This window comes from Zonotrichia leucophrys, chromosome 9 (genome assembly GCF_028769735.1).
Source record: "Zonotrichia leucophrys gambelii isolate GWCS_2022_RI chromosome 9, RI_Zleu_2.0, whole genome shotgun sequence".
In the NCBI taxonomy this organism is placed as follows: Eukaryota; Metazoa; Chordata; class Aves; order Passeriformes; family Passerellidae; genus Zonotrichia; species Zonotrichia leucophrys.
This window is the reverse complement of record NC_088179.1, coordinates 18937390-18956243: the sequence shown is the minus strand read 5'-3', so window position 1 is coordinate 18956243 and position 18854 is coordinate 18937390. Positions and strand designations below refer to the sequence as shown.

General features: G+C 45.6%; 1 protein-coding gene across 1 annotated transcript in view; it reads left to right on the top strand.

Moving 5' to 3' along the window:
* Positions 1 to 15064: 15064 nt before the first annotated feature.
* Positions 15065 to 18854, top strand: part of KCNMB2 (potassium calcium-activated channel subfamily M regulatory beta subunit 2) — a 92867-nt gene continuing 89077 nt past the window's right edge. Inside the window, exon 1 of the mRNA XM_064721014.1 lies at positions 15065 to 15610. The gene's annotated coding sequence lies outside the window, so the exon portion shown is untranslated. The remainder of the gene's footprint in view (positions 15611 to 18854) is intronic.

Sequence of the window (18854 nt, the reverse complement as noted above, 5' to 3'; positions counted from 1 at the left end):
ATGCCTGCAATGCAAACCCCATGGCCAGGCTGGGAGGTCACATCTCAGCACAAATGTTTTCTGTCCCTGCTGGAGCTGTGGAGCAGCTTTAAGCTCATAGCCAGGAGCAAATGGAGGGGCTTTCAAGCACCAGAAATACCCAACGATTAACTCAGCAGTGACTGAAATAAAAGGAGTGTCATGCATGGAGGGATATTTGGCACGTTTCCAGCTCTTAGCAAATACAAAACCCCATCAGCCTAAAGAAGCATTAGGAGTTTATGATGTGGAAATAACTGGCTGGTGTGTGACGCATTTCCAGCTTATGGTGAGCCATCTATTAGAAGAAAATGTTTTAGACATTCTGGGGCTGGACTCAACCTCCCTGCTACAGGCCAAATGCCATGGACATGAGGCAAGTGTTTCAGAAACAGAATATCCTGCCATGTGCAGAGAGGGAAGAGATCAGGGAACATTAGGCATAATTGCTTCTCAGCTGTTTAGTGCTCAGATGAGGTGATGGGGAAAAGTCTTCTGTAATAGCTGAGTTGGGGCAGCTCTGTCTGCTGTGGTGATACCTTTGCTGGCTTCCTCTCACTCTGAGGCACCCACTGGATGCACAGAAACCTTTTACAGTTTGACCATTTGACTTGAAGAAAGCTCTCAGAGTAAAAGGGGATCTGCAGAAATGGCAGGAGTGACTGAACTGTTCTCAGTGCATTTATTTTAGCAGTAAGAAAAAATAAAAAAGTGTGGCTTAGTCATGTGCAGCAATCAAGGTCAGCATAACCTTGGGTTTGGGTAGCAGCACTCCATCCTCTCCAGTGGAGTCAGGGAATGCAGAGCATTCCATGGACAACACCTGGTTTTACAAATACCTTCAGAATCAGGAAAATTACTTGCTTTACAAAGGAGCAAACCCAAATACAAGAAAACGCCCCAGAATCCAACAGCACATCCAGCAGTGACAGACCATGGTTGGTTGCCAGTCTGTCTGTGCAGCTGCATTCTCCTTGGGAGTTAGCTGGGAGAAAGTATCAGTATGTCACTGACAAAAGAGGCAATGAATCCTTCATCAGAGTAACTCCAAATGGTGTTCACAAGCCCCACAGCAATTTCCTTAATGGGCACTTTCTGAAGTTCCTCTAGAGAAATTCCTCACTGGAAGAAAATCTCAGGTAGGCAAGTCTCCTCCTTCCATAACCCTAGGGGTTCAGGAGCTACCCAAAATGTCTGCATCCCAGTGAACCTCTGACTCTGAAATGCTGGCTTTCATATAGAGAATACAGAAAATGGGAGCCAAAATTCAACTCAGTCAAGCTGAAAAATGGGCCTGTATCTATTTTTTTTCCTTCTTTTAAACACTAATTTTCTGTCCTCTGGGTCTTTTTAATTCTTCTCTCTGCTATTTTTGTCAAAGACAAGATTTGTGCTTTTTTATTTGACACATTCTTTTCAGTTCCTCTGGGAAAAAAAAAAAAAAAAAGGAAAAAATGTTAAAAAAAGGAGAAAAGAAAAGAGAAGCTGTGGATATATCAGCGCCAGCCTACAAAGGACTACAGAGAAGATTTCTCTGCTGGAGAAACTCTGTTAGGTGTCACACAGCACCAAAGGAAGGGAGGTTTGGTCCAAACTCTTTACCTTTGGGCAGGCTTATTTTCCCATTTTAACCCTGTGACATTAAGAACCTTCCCAGAAGTAAATGTTCACTCTTCTCTCCTGAAGCACCAGGATTTCCCAAATGCATCCGGGATCTGGACACTCACACTTGATTCTATTTCAGACAATTTCACCTGGTCACAGTGCACTTAGTCTTCATGGCCTTTATAAAAGAAAATGCCCAGACATTTGTAGGAACAGAATCCCTTTTGTTTCCTGACTTGAATATCATAGAAATGTATGGACTTTGCAAGCACCTTCATGCTCAGAAGGCAGGATCTGTTGCAGGAGGAGTTTTAATATAAAATCACAGAATATCTTAAGTTAGAGGGAACCCACAAGGATCATTGAGTGCAGCTCCTAGCCCTGCACAGGACACCCCAAAAACCACACCCTGTGCTGGAGAGCCTTGTCCAAATGCCCTTGGAGGTCTGGAAGCCTCGGGGCTGTGAGCACTTTGGAGCCTGTTCAGTGCCTGACCACCCTCTGGGTGAAGAATGTTTTCCTGATGCTCAACCTGAGCCTGTCCTGGTACAGCTCCAGCCATTCCCTTGGGTCCTACAGAGAAGGGATCAGTGCCTGCCCCTCCTCTTCCCTCAGGAAGGGGAAACTGAGGAGATGTTTGCTCAGACAAGAACAACTCCTTGACTGGCAGCATTGCTGCTTTGCTGCTTCCATCACTCCTCTGAAAATGTGCCAAGAGGTAATTCAGTGGGCAGCATGATGTCTTAGCCATGCTTTACATGAGCTAAAGAGACATCTACTTTGTGCCAGCAGAAGGAGGACATTTCCCCATGAGAATGGTGTCATTCTGCTGAGAAGCATCACCGTGGCACGGAGCTATGGCATTTTCCAGCAGAAATGAGCAAGCCCAGCTAAAATACCAGGGCAGCCTCATGACCTGGCCCTCACATCCCTCCCTGTGCCTGGTTTGATCAGCAGGAGGCCAGGGCTGGGCTAGCACTGCCCTGACCTGGCCCTCACATGGATGTGATCAGCAGGAGGCCAGGGCTGGGCTAGCACAGCCCTGCAGGGCTAAAGGAGCTGCTGGCTCTGCAGGAGCTGTGCCTGAGCCCTGTGAGCACTGGGCTGTGAGCAGCACTGCAGCAGAGCAGCCCTGCCCTGCCCTGCCCTGCCTACAGCAATCCCCTCTGCACCTGGGCATGCCAGGGATGTGCTGGGCTCAGTGCTGCTCCCCCAGCAAAGCAGCAAGAGTGGGGTCACCTCCTGAGGGACTGGGGAGGGAGCAGGGAGAGGAGCTGCCCATGCTGAGCTGATGCCTGCTCCTCCTCCTCCTGCTGCTGCTGCTGTTTCCTGGGAGCTGAGGATCAGAGCAGTTCTATTTTCAGGATTCAGATAAAAGTTTCAGTCACAGGTCATGACTCCCTCAGTTACAAGGGATTCTGACCATTTTTCCTGCAGGGTGGGAACAAGAGAGCAGCTGCTCTGCTGTGCCTGCCAAGCTCTGTCCTGCCTGGCTGGAGTGCCCAGCTCAGGGAAAGCTGCTTCCTTCATCCAGAGGCCATAAAGATGCTGACACCCACAAACGTGCACACCAGGGATATTCCTGCATGGTGTCCCAGAGCTGGCCTTCAGAACATATTGTCTGTGCTCCTGGTTGGTGCAGAGTCTCCTCCCTGTGCCCTCCTCAGACACTGCCCTGCAAGGCACAGGATTTCACAGAATCACTGCAAAAGTGGAGTTCTCCTGACAGGAGTGGAGAAACAGAGGGCTGGGAGGAGGTTCTGCCTCACTGAGCCCAATTGCCTGCAGTCACCATCATTCCACAGGATCCCCTTCATCCAGCAGGGAGGCTGTTATCATAAAACTGGTTTTACCCAGTTTACAGTTCACTTTCTTTACTTCCACCTCTTTGTCAAGAGGACTAATTTAATACCTCATTTTTCTGATGGTTGGAAATCTTCCCAAAATTTCCAGCTTTCTACCTATTTATTCTTGTGTCAATGCTGTTCTCAAGCAAAAATATCTCTTCCCACCCTCCAGTGTTAACCTCCTCCCAGCTGCATCTGTAGACATCTCTCAAAGCCACAGAAAAGAAAGGCTGAATTTGCTGCACTTCTCTGCAGCTGTTTCTAGTTCTAATAGACCTTTTCTGAGTTCCTGTGCCAGGACTGACTGCCTGGTGCTCCAGGTAAGATCTCATCAAGCCCTGGAGCAGGGGTGTTCACATGGATGTCTGATGCATCATCATAGACTCACAAAGTCTCTTGTGGCATGCCAGAACATCTCACTTCACTTTTTTCTCTATAATTCCAAAGGGATAAGCCCCATTTCACAGAAATAGTGCCTGTCAGGATTCTCTCAGTGCCCAGCCTTGCCCTTCAGATGATCACATCCTTCTTCACACTTCCATCTCTCCTGCTGCAGCCTTCAAGTCCATCCCATTTTTTGAATAGTTTTCCACTATTGTGCTTATTCACCCTAATTTCATCTCAGCCACAAATTTTAAAGCATCTCCTTTTGTGTCAGGAAAATTAGAATTATTAATGCAATCAATCTCCCCCACCAACCCTAAAGGGACTCTAGGGTCACCACTACATCCCAAACTTTCCCAAAATTTACTCTCTGTCGTTCTCCAGACCTTTCCTGCACAATTCCACTAATCCCTGTTTTCTGCAGTTTGGCTAATCTTGTCACCATGTCAAATACACTGTAGAAGTCCAGAGAGATTAGATCTACTGCACTGCTTTGTTAGGAAAATCAATTATCCTATCAAATAAAATCATCAAATGCATCTGACACAACACTGCTTTGGTAAAGCTTTGCTGCATTTTTTCCTACAAAAAGAAATCCTTTTACCTCCTAAAGCTTTGTGTAACTTTGAGGTCAGACAAACCAGCCTTTAGTTACAGAGATCATATTTTTCCTTTAAAAAATATACTAAGTGAGGACTCCACAAAGGGGTGACAGGAACAGTGACAAAAGGGTGACAGGAACAGTGCCCCATCTGGAGCCAGATTCCACACAAATTGGCTCTAGCAAAGCCACAGCAGAACAGCACCTAACCTCTATTACTGGCCTTTCTACCTTCTTTTAAAAATGTTTGGACTTTTTTACATTCTTTAATTCAAAAGAGGTTTGAAATCATGCTTTTAGAGTGCCAAAGTACAGACTCATGGGTTTAGGAGTCAAGCAGACCAAGTTCCAGAAAAATAATGTAAGATCTGGATTTTCACAAGACCCATGGAAACAAAATACTGAATCTTTTCCTATGGCAGTGAGAAAAATCTTCCCTAAAAGAGCCCAGAGAATTTGAAAGTGCACAGAAGGAGGTGATTAGAAATAAAAATAAAATTGTGAATATTCCATGTGTTTTGTTTGGGTTTGATCCAAAGTCTTCTGGATGGTGCAGGTAATGGGCTATTAGATGTTCACAGCCTTCTGGCTGGAGATCTAATTTTTAAGCATTTCTATATCCTTTGGTTAATCATGAAAAAGGACCTGGGTTTGGGGACCTGGTGGGCTCCTATATGCTAAATTTATGTCACCAAGTTATCCATATTTTCCCTCCCTGTTTCCCCTCCTCCCTTCATCCTACCCACTGAGGATCTCCATATTCTTGCCTCAGCCAGGGCAGCTTCTTCCCTTTTCTCCCTGAAACCTGATTTTTGTGATGTTCCTCCCTCTCAGGATGGCCAGATGTGATTGCAGTGCCAGCCTTTCATAGCTCTGCTCTGTGAGAAGCCCTAAAGGGATCACCAACCCTCAGATGTGCAGTTTGTGTGAAGATGGGTGTCGCAGACATCTTTTATGGAAAATCCTTTCCTTAGGATTTTTTCTCCTGAGAAGCTGAGAGGCCTCAGGAACAAAATGTAAACATTGATTATCTGCTGCTGTGGAATGCAACAGGTGCATCTGTGATTGGCCCATGTTGATTGTTTCTAATTAATGGTCAATCACAGCCCAGCTGGCTTGGACAGAGAGCCGAGACACAAACTTCTGTTATCATTCCTTATTATTCTATTCTTAGCCAGCCTTCTGAGGAAATCCTTTTCTTCTATTCTTTTAGTATAGCTTTAATGTAATATGTATCATAAAATAATAAATCAAGCCTTCTGAAACATGGAGTCAGATCCTCATCTCTTCCCTCAACCAAAAACCCCTATGAACACCGTCACAGATGGGGGCAGAGGAGGGTTGAAGACATGAGCTGGAGGGGTTTCAGAGCCAGAAATGCCGTGGGTTCTGCAGGTCATATCACATCTTTGTGATCCTTTTTCATGTCTTAGTGCCTGAGAAAGAGTCTATAATCCATTGTTGCTCCTCCACTGCTCCTTTTGTCAGCACAGCCCTCGGCCAGGGCTCTGCATTCCCTCCTCCCCAGTCTCAGCATCCCCTGGGAGCTCTCCAAGCCATGGGCAGCTCTGCAGTAAGGTATTTATACTGTTTGTACTACACACACACCATAAAGATGGTGACTCAATGAAAATTAAGAAAGATGAGGGCATTTCACTTGAGCTGTTCCAGGACCGTCTTAAACATCCTTGCATGGGTAATTTACCTCGTAGTGCTATTAGAAAAAAGTAAAATGGCTAGTGTCTGGAATCAGAAAAGAAAGTAATGAAATTCAAACATTATTATTATCAAAGGCAGGCTCTATTAGGATACCAGAGCCCAGTTGAAAGTTCAGAAAAATTTGAACTTAGCGGCAAAAAAAATCCCCGCTTAATTTTACGTTTCACAAAACAGTTTTATGAACCTAATAAGGAAATTTTAGCAAATCTGATTGTGCAAGGAAAAACTCTTGTTATAAATAATCAAACTCAGAAATCAGATGCCAGCAAAGGAGAAAATTTCCTTCTCATTTATATTCTTGTCAAATGACTGAAATCAGAAGAGCTTCAGGAAAATTTAAGACTTCCTTTGTAAAGCTATATTGCTTGACAGTAACAGGGCTCACACATTTGGACGGTTCTCCCATCATACTCAAATAATATTGACTGTTATTATTTAATGGACAAAGGATCTCTGGAGAAAAATCCAGTATCAGGATTGAAGTTTTTCAAAACAAAATGCATTTGTATATCTGGAGATAGAAATTAGAGCAGACAGTACTACTTATACAGTAGAGGATATAACAAAGATATCATACCAAGTACATAAATGTAGAATCTTGATCCTCTGTCATTAGAAATAGCTGTACTAAATATTAATGGCATGACATTTCTTCGCATCAGATATTCCAGGGAATATTCTAATAACTAAAATATTGAGAGTCACTGAAATGAAGCACATAAATAGCATCAGGCACACAATATCTTTTGTTCAGTGGCTGCACTGCTTTGACACAATAGAGCAGTCCCTGAAAAAGAACCCCAAAAGGACTGAGCTGGCCAAAGTAATTAACACACACAGTTGTTTTCTCTGCAAAGGAGAGGACAGAAAAAGCACATCTGCTTTTTGTGTGTGTGAATTCCTCACTGTGGTGTGTGGGACAGGCATCACCTGCAATCACTCCAGAGCCACTGGGCTCCTGCTTGGCGCCACTCCAGTGCTCCTTCATGCCATCCTGCATTCAGCCATGCCAAATCCTGCCTGGCACTGGCACAGGTGGGAGCCTCTCCATCCTCTGCCCAGGAGCTGCTCTGTGTTTACACAGCAGGAGCTGAGAGATTAATCATGGCACCATCTCTTTACCCCTTTGATAGGTATAATTTGGATTCCTTCCCTCTTGAAATCCTATCTTGACAAACACTGAAGTGTCTCTGACCTCAAATACAAATGCAGCCCCTGTTTTGGTTCTGCCCTGAGCTTTCTAACAGGGACAAGAGGGCAGCAGTGATGATGGCACAAGATCCAGCTGGGGCTACCAGGAGAGCAAGCAAGAGCCAGTGAACATCAAAGCAAGAAGGATGGGGGAGCTGTTTTAGTCATCTGTGCAAAACTAATAGTGACTCTGAGGGGAAAAATCCAGGTAAATAGACGTGGTGTGTGAGATAAAGGAGAGCCTGGGGATGTTTGTTCCTGCACGAGCAGATCCATCATGCCTCCCCCAAAGGGTATTGCATTCCCAGGGACGGGTTTTTTACTCATTTACTGCACCAAGAGGCATTTGAAATCTGAGCAGGGAAACCAAGTGAAGGAAAGCATCCTTCCTGCAGTGGCTGTGGGTGGGAGAGAGGGGATTAGAGGAGTGAGCCAAGGGCTAGAGATGCTGGGTGTCCCTGTGTGTGTGTGTGTGTGAGGCACATCAGAGTGCCTTTATCCTCAAACACAGGCAGCAAATGCATCCCAGAGCCTGATCCTGCAACCTCCTGCTCACAGTGCAGCTGGGGCATCAATTAAAAGTACAAACTTAACTGGGATTGCTTTTCCAGTCTCTTCTGTCCCCACCATTAAAACATCTCTGGTTTCTGGGGTGTGAGGCTCCAGCTGGGAGCTGCTGCAACAGGGGTTTGGGTATTGTTGGAGGAATTCTCATGCAGTGAGGATGTGGCCCCTCATCCCAGTAGGGATGAACTCCACAGCCTGCAATGCATCTCCTGTGCCTCTCTCTGAGGCCACACTTCGAGTCAAGGTTACTTCTAAGACTCCGAAAATAGAGCAAGTACAGACACAAAAACTGAAATAATCTTCTTAAAACTTCTCAGAGCAGGGAAAAGGTCAGATTACAGGTGTATCTGTGGACTACTTGTTCCTTTTTTGTTGTTGTTTTTAAAACTCACAGAACTGGAGAAATAACAAAACATTATTTCAATATCCATAATGAGCATAAAATCATTTCAAGCAGATGTAAACAAATACCGTTAGGTAATTAAAACCAGAGATAACTGACTGGCTAAATTCCTCTGGAGTCCACTTCAGCTTTTGATGACACATTGATATTTTTGCATATGCAGAATTGAAAAATTCATCAGAGAGGGTGGAAAAAGATCAGTTTTATCAATGAAAAAATGTGTGTTTATGCCAGAGGAGCATCCCTGTAGCTTGTCTTGAAAGCAAAGATTTATCATTTTGCCTATTTCCTCTTGGAAAGCCTCTGCTTGGTTTCCAAATACCATTTTTCCCCACTAATTTATTCATAAGCACATCCTGTGTCCTCAGCTGCTGTGGTGATGGGGTGGAAGTGACAGGTTTGTACAGGTACCGTAAGATTTTCTTTATGGGGAAGAAATAACTTTGTACAAAACCTATATATATGTGGAGATGTATGTTTAGGACCAAATGTTGTCCTCAGTGATATAAATCCCTAACACCTCTGCTTCTGTAAGTGTAATCAAACCCCTCTGGTCACTCTGCAGGAAAACTGAGAAGAGATTTTGAGCTTTGGTGAATATCTGGTGTTCACAACCATAAATCCTGTGCTGGTAGATTTATGTGCCACTCTAGGCACCTGCTGCAGAATATAGATCAGGAAAATTAAAAAGTGGCATCTTGTGTGAGGCTTCTGCTGTGCCTACAGCAGGAATTTTCTCCAAACAGGCTGGGCTCTGAATCCAGCCCAGGCAATGTCCCTCCTGCTCCCTGGCTGCTGTGAAGCTGCCCCCAAACCCCTCCTTCTCCCTCCTGCATCCCACAGCATCTCCCATGAGAGTCTGTGGTGCTGTCAGACAGGAGAGCCCAGGGACATCAGGCATTGTGCCTTCATGGTGGCTGTGTGTGATCACAGCACCAAACACCCTGTACAACAGGGAGGCTTCTCAGGCAGTTTTGCTCTTCTGAATTTAAAGTTCATCAGCAAGAGAGCAACAATATAAACTTAGCAACACTGAATTTCAGTCATCCTGTTGCAGCTCACAGGCTCACAAAGGAATTTATAAAGGCAGAGGATTATTTTAAGTTTACAAGTGGGGAAACTGAGTCACAGTGCTACAAAAAGCCTCTCCTCTTCCTGCTCCTGGCCTGGCCTTTTACCTGCCTGCCTCTGTTATTGCTTTACTGAAACTCCCTCCCTGGGGCATGGCAAAACCCCCTTCCCTGCCCCTTTGCACACTCTGCCCAACTGGATCCTTCCCACTTGATCTCCCAGTCCTGGAGTGCAGAGCTCAGTACACAGCCCCAAATCATCAAAGGGACCCAAAGAGGCCTCTCACTGGTGCAAAGGACCTTTCAAAAGGGAGAGCACAGAAATAGAAGCATGAGCTTCATCAGACAAGTGACTATTCCACCAAAGCAAGGCAGAGGCAGCTGAGTGAAGAATAAAAGGAAGAGCAGATTAAAGGAGATACTTGAATCCTGAAGAAAGGAGAGTTCTGCATAGCAGATGATTTGCAGGGGGTGGATAAAAAAGGCAAAGGAATTATCTAGCAATATATTGCTAAAATTGCTGGAGAAGTAATGTTAACATGGGAATAGGAAAGTGTGGACAGAAAAAGCAATCAAGAGCTGGAGAAACAGCCAGGCACTGTGTGTAAAATCCGAGAGCATCTAAGTGGCCAATTTGGTGTTTCTGTGGAAGGTGAGTGGCACAATGCTTTATCTGCCACAAAGCAGGGAAATCACAGTAGTGTCGATTGGAGCAGTGCTTCAGGAAATTATTGAACAAGAGAGAAACAAGCTCTGATCATGGCATTCCAGGAGAGGAGTAAATCCACAGAATTGCACTCTGGGCTTAGGCCAACGTGGCCTGCAAATGTCTGAGCACTAATCCATTGTTTAACAAATGGGAAAGCAGCAGGCAGCGATTGCTGCTCAGCAGAACTGCTCAGAGCAGGGAACCATCCCTGCCCAAGAGTCTCACACAGTATCAGGCTGAGAAAGCTCTGCCACTGAGAACCAGGCTGAGGAGAGCAAAATTGCTGAAGTGTGAAATCCTGTTGGAATTACTCAACAATCACGCTGCAGACTGGCCCCAGCAGCTGGGTGTGCATCCTCAGATACATATTTTACCAGCCTTTAAGCAGGAAACATTCCCTGGGCCCAGCAAGCAGCATTGTGTGAGCAGCCTGTTTTGTAGGATTCTGGTTTGTTGCTGTTCAAACTTACAGTCAATCTTCAGTGATTTGCTGAAGAGGATTGGGCACACAGGAAATCATTTAATTTCTTCATCTCTACCAAAATAATTCAATAGTTTACACCACCCATTGTTGTGAAAGATGATCAGTGAGCCTGGATTTCCCCTGCAGGCAATCACAAAGGATGCCTGACCTGTGTCTCCGTGGGAAGCATAAGAAAGTCAGTGGTGTGGCCCCTGTTTGCACCAGCAGAAGCAGTCTAAAAAGGAAAAAAAGGTTTATTCTGGTGTCTTTGCTGATAACTGTCTGAGATAAGTTCCAACTCTGCTGCTCCTCAATACCTCAGGACTAGACACTGTTCCAGCATGTGAAAGCTTTGATGTTTCTGAAAATTAGCTCTGCTTTAGGATATATTTGCTCTAGGTAACATCCCAACTGGCAAGCATTAAATAATTGGCGCATCTAGAAGTGCAGGAAAACTGTAAGCTCTCAAAGCTGGAGTGGAAAATTAGGGAAGGAAGGGTTAACCAGCCTTTATTCTTGCCTCCAACTACACATGCTCTGCTCCCCATGTGCCCCCCTGAAGGATGAAATGCAGCAGATGTTTGATCCTGATCTATCAGCCTCCATTTAAATGAAGGCTGAATTAGTGAAGAAGGAGGCACAGTAATGTTTGCCAGAGAAGAGCAAGAAGATTTCCAACACCTGGGCAACTTAATGGTGGCAGATGGCAAAAGCTGAAGGCAAAGAGAGGCAGAGATGTGCACCAGCAGCTGGTGCACAAATGGGGAGTAGAGAGGCCTGCACTGAGACTGCACAGGAAGAGTTTAACACCAGCAGTTCTGTAAGAATGATAGTGTGAATATACAAAGAGGAGCCTGTGTTTTAATTCAGACAACTATCGTTGAAAGCAGCCGATGGATTGTCAGCCGAGGAGATTTTCACAGCAAGAAGCCATCTATTTGCATCAAACACTGTCAGTCTGCAAAACAGCAGCTTCTGGGTCATTTAACCACACTCCAGATGTAGTTATTTTCTCTTAGGCAAGCAGCTCAAAAAGAGCTGTGCAGGAAAAAGGCAGAGCTGGATATAAAGGGGGACAATGAAGCAGCATGTGGAAGTGATTAGGCAGTCACTGTGAGGTAACTCAGTTAAATGAGCACTTGGGTGTCCTGGGGTTCTCAGCACCACACTGCAATACTCTGGTCAAACACAGGGCTGCATTCACACAGGTGCTGCCTGGTCTGCCACAGGGAAAAGAAGGGAAACCAGGCAGAGCTGTAAATCTGGGGAGTGACATCAACAAGGTTTCTTGATATTTTTTCAATTAAACAGCAGAGGTGAGATTAATGCTTGTTGCTGAGATAATTGTTAGGAATTTATCTTCCCCACACTGGATTCATCCTTTTTAGGGAATAGCTGCCCTCTGCAAAACTCAGGTCTGAGTTCAGGCTCCACAACACCCAAGAGTATCTAGATGTGCATGGCAGAATTTGGCCCTTTCTGGAGGATTCTTTTTCCTGCTAGAGGAATTTCAGTGGCACTGTGATTGCACATCCTGAGCACAGCCTGGTACCTGTCGTGCACACCACACCTGCAGCCCTGCCAGGCTAATGCTGCTCTGAACACTGACACTCCACAGAGACACCCAGCGTGCAAGAGGCATCAGCAGATCATCCTGCAATTCCTTTAATACACAACTCACACCAAGAATCTATGGATTAGTGAGGCTGCCTGCTGCTGTTTCAAAAAGACTCAGCAAGTGGGTAGAAGGAATGCTGTCTGATAGGTATGCAACTTCAAAATATACTCATTCTGTTCCTAGAGAATTTGTGAGCACAGGAGGAGAAAAGGTTGTTGTGTGTGCAACCTGAAGCTTTAATTGCATCACATCCTTTCTTTTGTAAGTAGAAATGTGCATTTGTAACTGATAGTTACACTTTCTAATTACATATCTATAAAATTCCTGTTATAATGGGGATGACTCATAATGAAATGATGCCTTAGTTGCTCTGTTCATTATATTATTTGGCATATTTCAACATGCAACATGCAAACTTCCTGAATTCCTCTTGTCCTTCATCCTCCTTGGCCATTTCCTAAGTACTGATCAGAAACTGACCAGGCATTGTAAATTGTTGCACTCCTTTGCAAGCAAAGGGTTTTCTCAAATAGGATCCACTGCTGTACAGCTGAGCAGCAATTTCCTCTCCTGCAGAATAGGATTTTCCTGATGGAAGGCAGAGTGAAAGCACATGTGAGCCCTCTGCTTCCCTGGACAATCCTACTTTACAACAGTCATACAGGGCAGGAAGACAGAAAATTGGAATACCTGATCAGATCCCCACTCCACTGCTCCCTGTATCCCCTTTCCAGCAGGGAGCAGATTGGTGTGCCAGAAAAACACAACAGCAGAGAAGCCATGGTAAGGACAGGAGTACAGCAGTCCCACACTGATGGAGCTGCTGTGGCTGCTCAGGGATCAGAAAAAGCCTGGGGAAAGGGGGAGTATCATGGAATCTCTCCCTAAGGCTGACCATGTTAACAGATCAGTCCCAGAAGATGTTTCTGGTCATTCCCTGCCTACCCTGCACACCTTGAACAGTTTATTGCCCCTTCAAATCCCACCCAGGGTAAGAACCTCTCCTCTCCATTCAGTCACACAGCTCTCACAGGCAGTGTCACCCCCTGACCCCCAAGCCTGAGTGGCTTTAACTTACTGGAAAGGACTGAGGCCTTTGGGATCACGCTGGCAGAGAGGTCCATGAAGGAGGGAGAGCTGAAGGAGCTTTTTATGAATCTTCTCATATTCAGCATACACAGCTGGGGAACTGTGAACATAGGTGGCCACCACCACCTGCTTTAACCTGGCATTGAACATTCCTGTGTGCAGTTCAGCACTGAAATCTCTCACAAGATCATCAGCTAAAAGTCAGGACTCCTAGACCTGGGTATCTCCAACCAGACTCTTATGTCTCTGGAACTGCTGTGTCACCCCACTTACAAATCAATGGCACAGGGAGACCCTTACTGAAACAGAAATATATTTCTTGTGACAATGAGAACTTTTTTTTTCCATTTCTTTTTCTGCCTTAAGGTGAATGAAGGGCACATGAAAGATGCAAGATAGGTGACACAAAAAAAATTTCTTTAAATTATTCAGAAAGCAGATATTGTTCAGTCAGCCCTGCTATCCATCAGCGTGTAGTTGCCCACCTTGAGATTTCTGGCTACAAAATTCAAAGTCCCCTTTGCTGCCACCAGGTCTGGGAGTAGCTTGGTGTGGTAATAATACCCCAGTGAGGGTAAACTGAGAAACAAATCTGGAGCCTTGAGCCCTCCCCTCCAACCACTGACTGTGTAAGGAGCAGTAGGTAAAGAGGGAAAGGGAGGATGTCCAAGAGCAGCAGCAAGTGCAGGCATGGGGAAGCACAGAGAGCAAAGGCAGCTCTGCCAGGAGCAGCATTGATTCAGAAGCAAATACCATGCCTGTGGTCCCTCCAGATGTCCCCATCCATGGCTGGCTTACACCAGAAACAATTCTGCTGTCACTCATGGTTTCAGTGAAGGCCAATGCACAAGGAGGAGAGACCAGTGTCCCATGCTATGCACAAACACTGACTTGCTGTTTGGTAAAGCAGATCTGCCGTTAGTGCTGTCCTAACCCTTTCCTTCCCAGGGTCTGAGGCAGCTACAGCTGGGCTTTCACTGTGATCTGCTTTCCCCTAAATCTCTCCCAACACCATTCATTTCTGAGGCATTTCCTGAATGGTGTTTCCATTTAGAGCAAAGAGCTGTGAACCAGGTGGTACTAGAAAAACAGGCAAGAGTGGAACAAACAATGAAAGAACTAATTCTCCACTTGTTCTGCCCCAGCCTGCCTTGGCTCCAGGGTGCCTCTCCAGTCCTTCAGCCCATGTGTGCCATTGCTGCTGGTAGAGACACCTCTGTGCTGGTGGCTCTTACTTTTGTCCACGAGGGACCATACTGGGATCAGCAACACCAATGGTAGCAGATGTTAACAACCCTTTCTGCATCTTGATCTGGGCTGGTCATTAACTGGCCACCAAGAAGAGGCTCCAAGATCTCTGCAGGACACAAATATCTCTGAGCTGGGATTTGGTGATTCGCACGGCTTTACTGAAAACAGTAAAACAGTACAGCAGTGTTCTGTAGCATCTCTCACCCCACCACTCTCCCAATGCTATCCTTTGATCTCATTTCTCCTGCCCACCATCATCCCAGGTGCTGCTTACTTAGAAATTTAGACTCTGATTCCCCACCATCTCCAAACATTATTTTGCCATTTGACAAGCTCAGTGCACATCTGTGACTCTGCGCACACAAAGCACGGCACGGTCCCCGCACCCCCCTCGCTCTCTTTGTGCCACAGCTGCCTCAGAGAGTTTTAGGAACTTTCAGCCTCCAATCGCTCCTTCCAGCGAGTCCTGCGCCAGCCCAGCCTGCGGCGGGGGCGGATGCTGCCGGCTCCTCTCGCTGCTCGCCACAGCCCCGGCACCTTCCGTGCCCGGCAGGGATTCTCTCTTTAGTTCCAAAACAATGTGTGAAAGCCTGCTCCGCAGAAACAGCGGCCTCAGTAAGTTTAAGGATGACTGAAGCCGTTTCCTCTCCCAGGGAGGTTTAGGAACTACGGAGGGATGAATGGAGTTAGAGCTATCGCTGCTGCGTTCCTAGCGGCCATCCTATTACAGCCCTGAACAAAAGCAGCAATGGCATGTCTAGCCTAGGTTCATAAACCCCACCGAGTGCATGCCTAAAAGCACTACGGAACAGCCTTAAGTCAGCTGGAGAAAACTAATTTCAAGCATGGCTGTCTAGTGTGCCTGTCATTCCTATTATCCCTCCAAACTATTTCAGACATTTTGAGCAGCGAGTGCTAAGCGATGAGTTAGCAGGGGTTGTGACATTAATGCTCCAGAAAGGTTCCAGCACCGGGAGGGAGCGATGACAGCGCTTCACAAGCGGTGGCAGTTCGGAGGGTTCCGCTGGATCTCTGTTTGTCAATAACCAGGAGGAAGATGTGACGGCTCTCGGAGGTAGGATTCGCTCGGGGAACAAAGGGAGCTGTTGCTGCTCGGTCGGGGCTCGGCTCCCCGCAGGTGCGGCGGCAGCGCTGGGCACGGGTCGCTGCCATGGGGGAACAGCCGGGATGGAAATGCTGTGCACAGCCTTGTGTTTTATGGCAGAAATGCCCCGAGGATAAACTGGCTCAAGCCTCGCTGCCTGCTGAGTGTGCATTCCACGTTGTTCTTCCCGCGGAGTAAAATGCATAGAGGTCATGCAAGAAAACACTTTGCTCCTTTTCCAGCCAGCCAGCCCGGCTGGTTCTGAGATGGGGAAGCTGCCCTAAAATGAGAGGGGGAGAGGAAAGCTATGGAGCCTGTAAGAGGAGGGAGACGTGCTATTAACGTGTAAAATGTGTCTGGAGTGCCATCGATGTCATTTGAAAGGGGGAAAGCATTCGCGGGGGAAGGTGGTGGGAGGAATTTTCCGGGTGAGGGACTCCTTGGGTTATAACCTATTGCAAAAGAAGGCGTGATGTGCCCATCCATTTTGCATAATCAAAGCTTTCTCTGCGCCGTTGGCATTGTTTTGCTGGACGAGAAATGTAGTTTCAGGCAGAAAAAGGCACGATTTCCTCCCGTGTCACTGCCAGCCCCCTGACACCCTCCTCCCCCTGAGAAAGCAGCGTGGGGAAGGATGCACACAGCGTTCAGCTGGATGCTGAAAGGGCTGTGAGCAAGGGCTGAGGGGGAGAATCAACACTCACTAGGATAACAGGAAGGCTTGCCCTGGAAAAACCTTGTTTCTTCCCAGCCAGAAGTCTAAGAGGTGATACCAAAGTTAGAAGCCTCATGTACTTTTTTATGATGTGCCAGTTTAGCATCACTAGACAAGAAAATGTCCAAAAATCAGAGTCAAGTCTGTGTGACCAGACAGGGCAGTGGGGTCTGCATGGGGTCCTGGGCAGGGCTGGCTGTGAGTTTCTGTTTTTGTGTGTGTGACCCTCACCAGGATGAGCAGCAGGAACATAATGAATGAAAATCATATTTCCATGCATATGCAGAGCCCTTATCATTCGGCGTGCCTGATCTGAGTGTGATGTTCCCTGGGTTGATGAATTGTTTCTACTTGTTCATTAAAGTTTCATTCCCAAACAGAGGGACTTCAGAGTGAGTGGTATTTAGTAACAATAAAATGTTCTGCTTGTGGAAATGCTTCTCACAGGACCCATTAAAAATGCACGTAAAGAAGCTGAGAGTCATTTCTTGCAGCAAGAGGTATGGAGTCACTTGCTGTGCTAAATTTTCAAATTAAGGTTATGATACCATTTTAAATCTACTTAAATATGGATGTCACTAAGGATACTTTACAATACTGTTGCCAAAAACTCACAGCTTCAAGAATTCTGTTAGACTGGTTGTTTTCATTAAATTTTCATCAGAAAAAGAATTCCTATATAGCAGAGACTTACCAAGTAATTTGAATTTACTCATCCTAACTAATGTTCTCTTTAAGGAGAACTTCAGTGTGTTATATTGCATAGTAAATAGGTTGGGATGTAATTCTTTTTAAAACAAAACACCAACGACAATTTAACAACAAAAGTGCTTTCAGTCTAAGTGAATACTGGTTGTGCCAAAAAGAAGCAATATTGGATCAGAAATTGGTAAGAATTCCTTTTAAGAAACATAAATATTCCCCATTTGATCCAAGCAAGAACTTTTCAGTTAACTGCATTACTTTGCATTGCAAATCTAGGGGGAAATAATTTCAACTTATATTATGTACTCTACTGAGTACATAAAGATAACACCGAAAACTTTCTTCCAAAGAAATTGTTGTAGCAGTTTGCAATATGGATCAAAGAGTTATTACACAGAGATAGGAGATCTGTGCCAGAAATGAGCAATGTATGCGGAAATCAGGTATATGGCTTTTCTTCTCCATCTCACTTTTGTCCAGAAGCTTAGACAATTTTAGTTATTTTTTTTACTGCAGTGCCTCTCTGAGAGAAGGGTCTGAAAGGGGTAAAACCATGAGGAGGTGGGAGACTGTGTCCAACCTGTGCCCAGACTTCTGTGGGAGACTTGGGCAAACGCCTCAGCATCTCTGGGAAATGGGCAGTGCATCGAGGCTAAGGTGGTAGTGATGCAATGGAAATACAGACAGTGGTACTCAGGGAATGGGGCTGAGCAAACAGGGCAAAATGCAAAGCCAAACTGTGCAGCAGAAGGATGTCAATGTTTCAGGCATTTTCAAGTGTAAAATATGACACAAGGCAAATCCCGTGACTCAAAACTAAATCTGCTCTCAAAACTACCCCAGACCAATTGGCCACTTAGAAAAACTTCTGCCAGGACCAAATACCCATTCATCTGAGGGCCTGACAGAAATTACTCGAAATCTCCCATCACTGGGCAGCAGATAGTGGAGCAAACTACATCAGATTGATTCACTGTGCTGAGGAAGGATTTCCCTGCTTTCTTCAGAAGCTCAATGAGTCCTTTTTGCCATGAATCTCACTTGCCCTTTCTGTTATGAATTTCCTGTGGAGGTCATGCAATTTTCTAATTTATTTATTTGATATTATTTAGGGCTTTCTTCAGCAAACAACTTCTTGGCTTACAGATCTTCTGGGAATGGCAAATGTTTGCAAATTCATACTGTGTTGCTTGGTTCAGTCCTGTGGTGTTCCTTGATTAGCTGACTTGTGCAGCTAACTGGCAGAAAAGGAATTGCAAATTTCACAACCGAGTGTTCTGTTTCATACTGGATTTCCATCACACTCAGTCAGGTTTAAAATTCATGTCTTGCAAGTATTCATACCAGCAACACATAAGCACTGAAGTGCTCCCACCAGACAGATGTGAGAGCCAGGTTAAACAGCTTTCTATTTCACATGAATATTCATGAAAAGTGTTTGGATTCCTGCAGCTCTGCTAAAATGAATAGTGGGCATCATTCATCGTGCACTGCATGGGCTGTTCTCTCCCAGCTCTTGCCATGCCCCCATGGGCTCCCCAACTCTCCAGAGTAAGCCCACAGTGCCAGTGGAAACTGTTTGTGCAGCCAGTTTAGAAGGAAAAAAACACCATAATGGAAATTTCTAAATTTTCCACATTATAACCTCTCCTGTTATGCCTGTCTTGCACATTCTGTGACATGAGAACAGCCAACAGTGAGGCAGTGAGATCAGGAGAAAACAATGAAAGAGGGAAAAGCAAGGGTGACTGGCAGAAGGAGTGATCAGTGACACATGGAGCAGATACAGAAGAG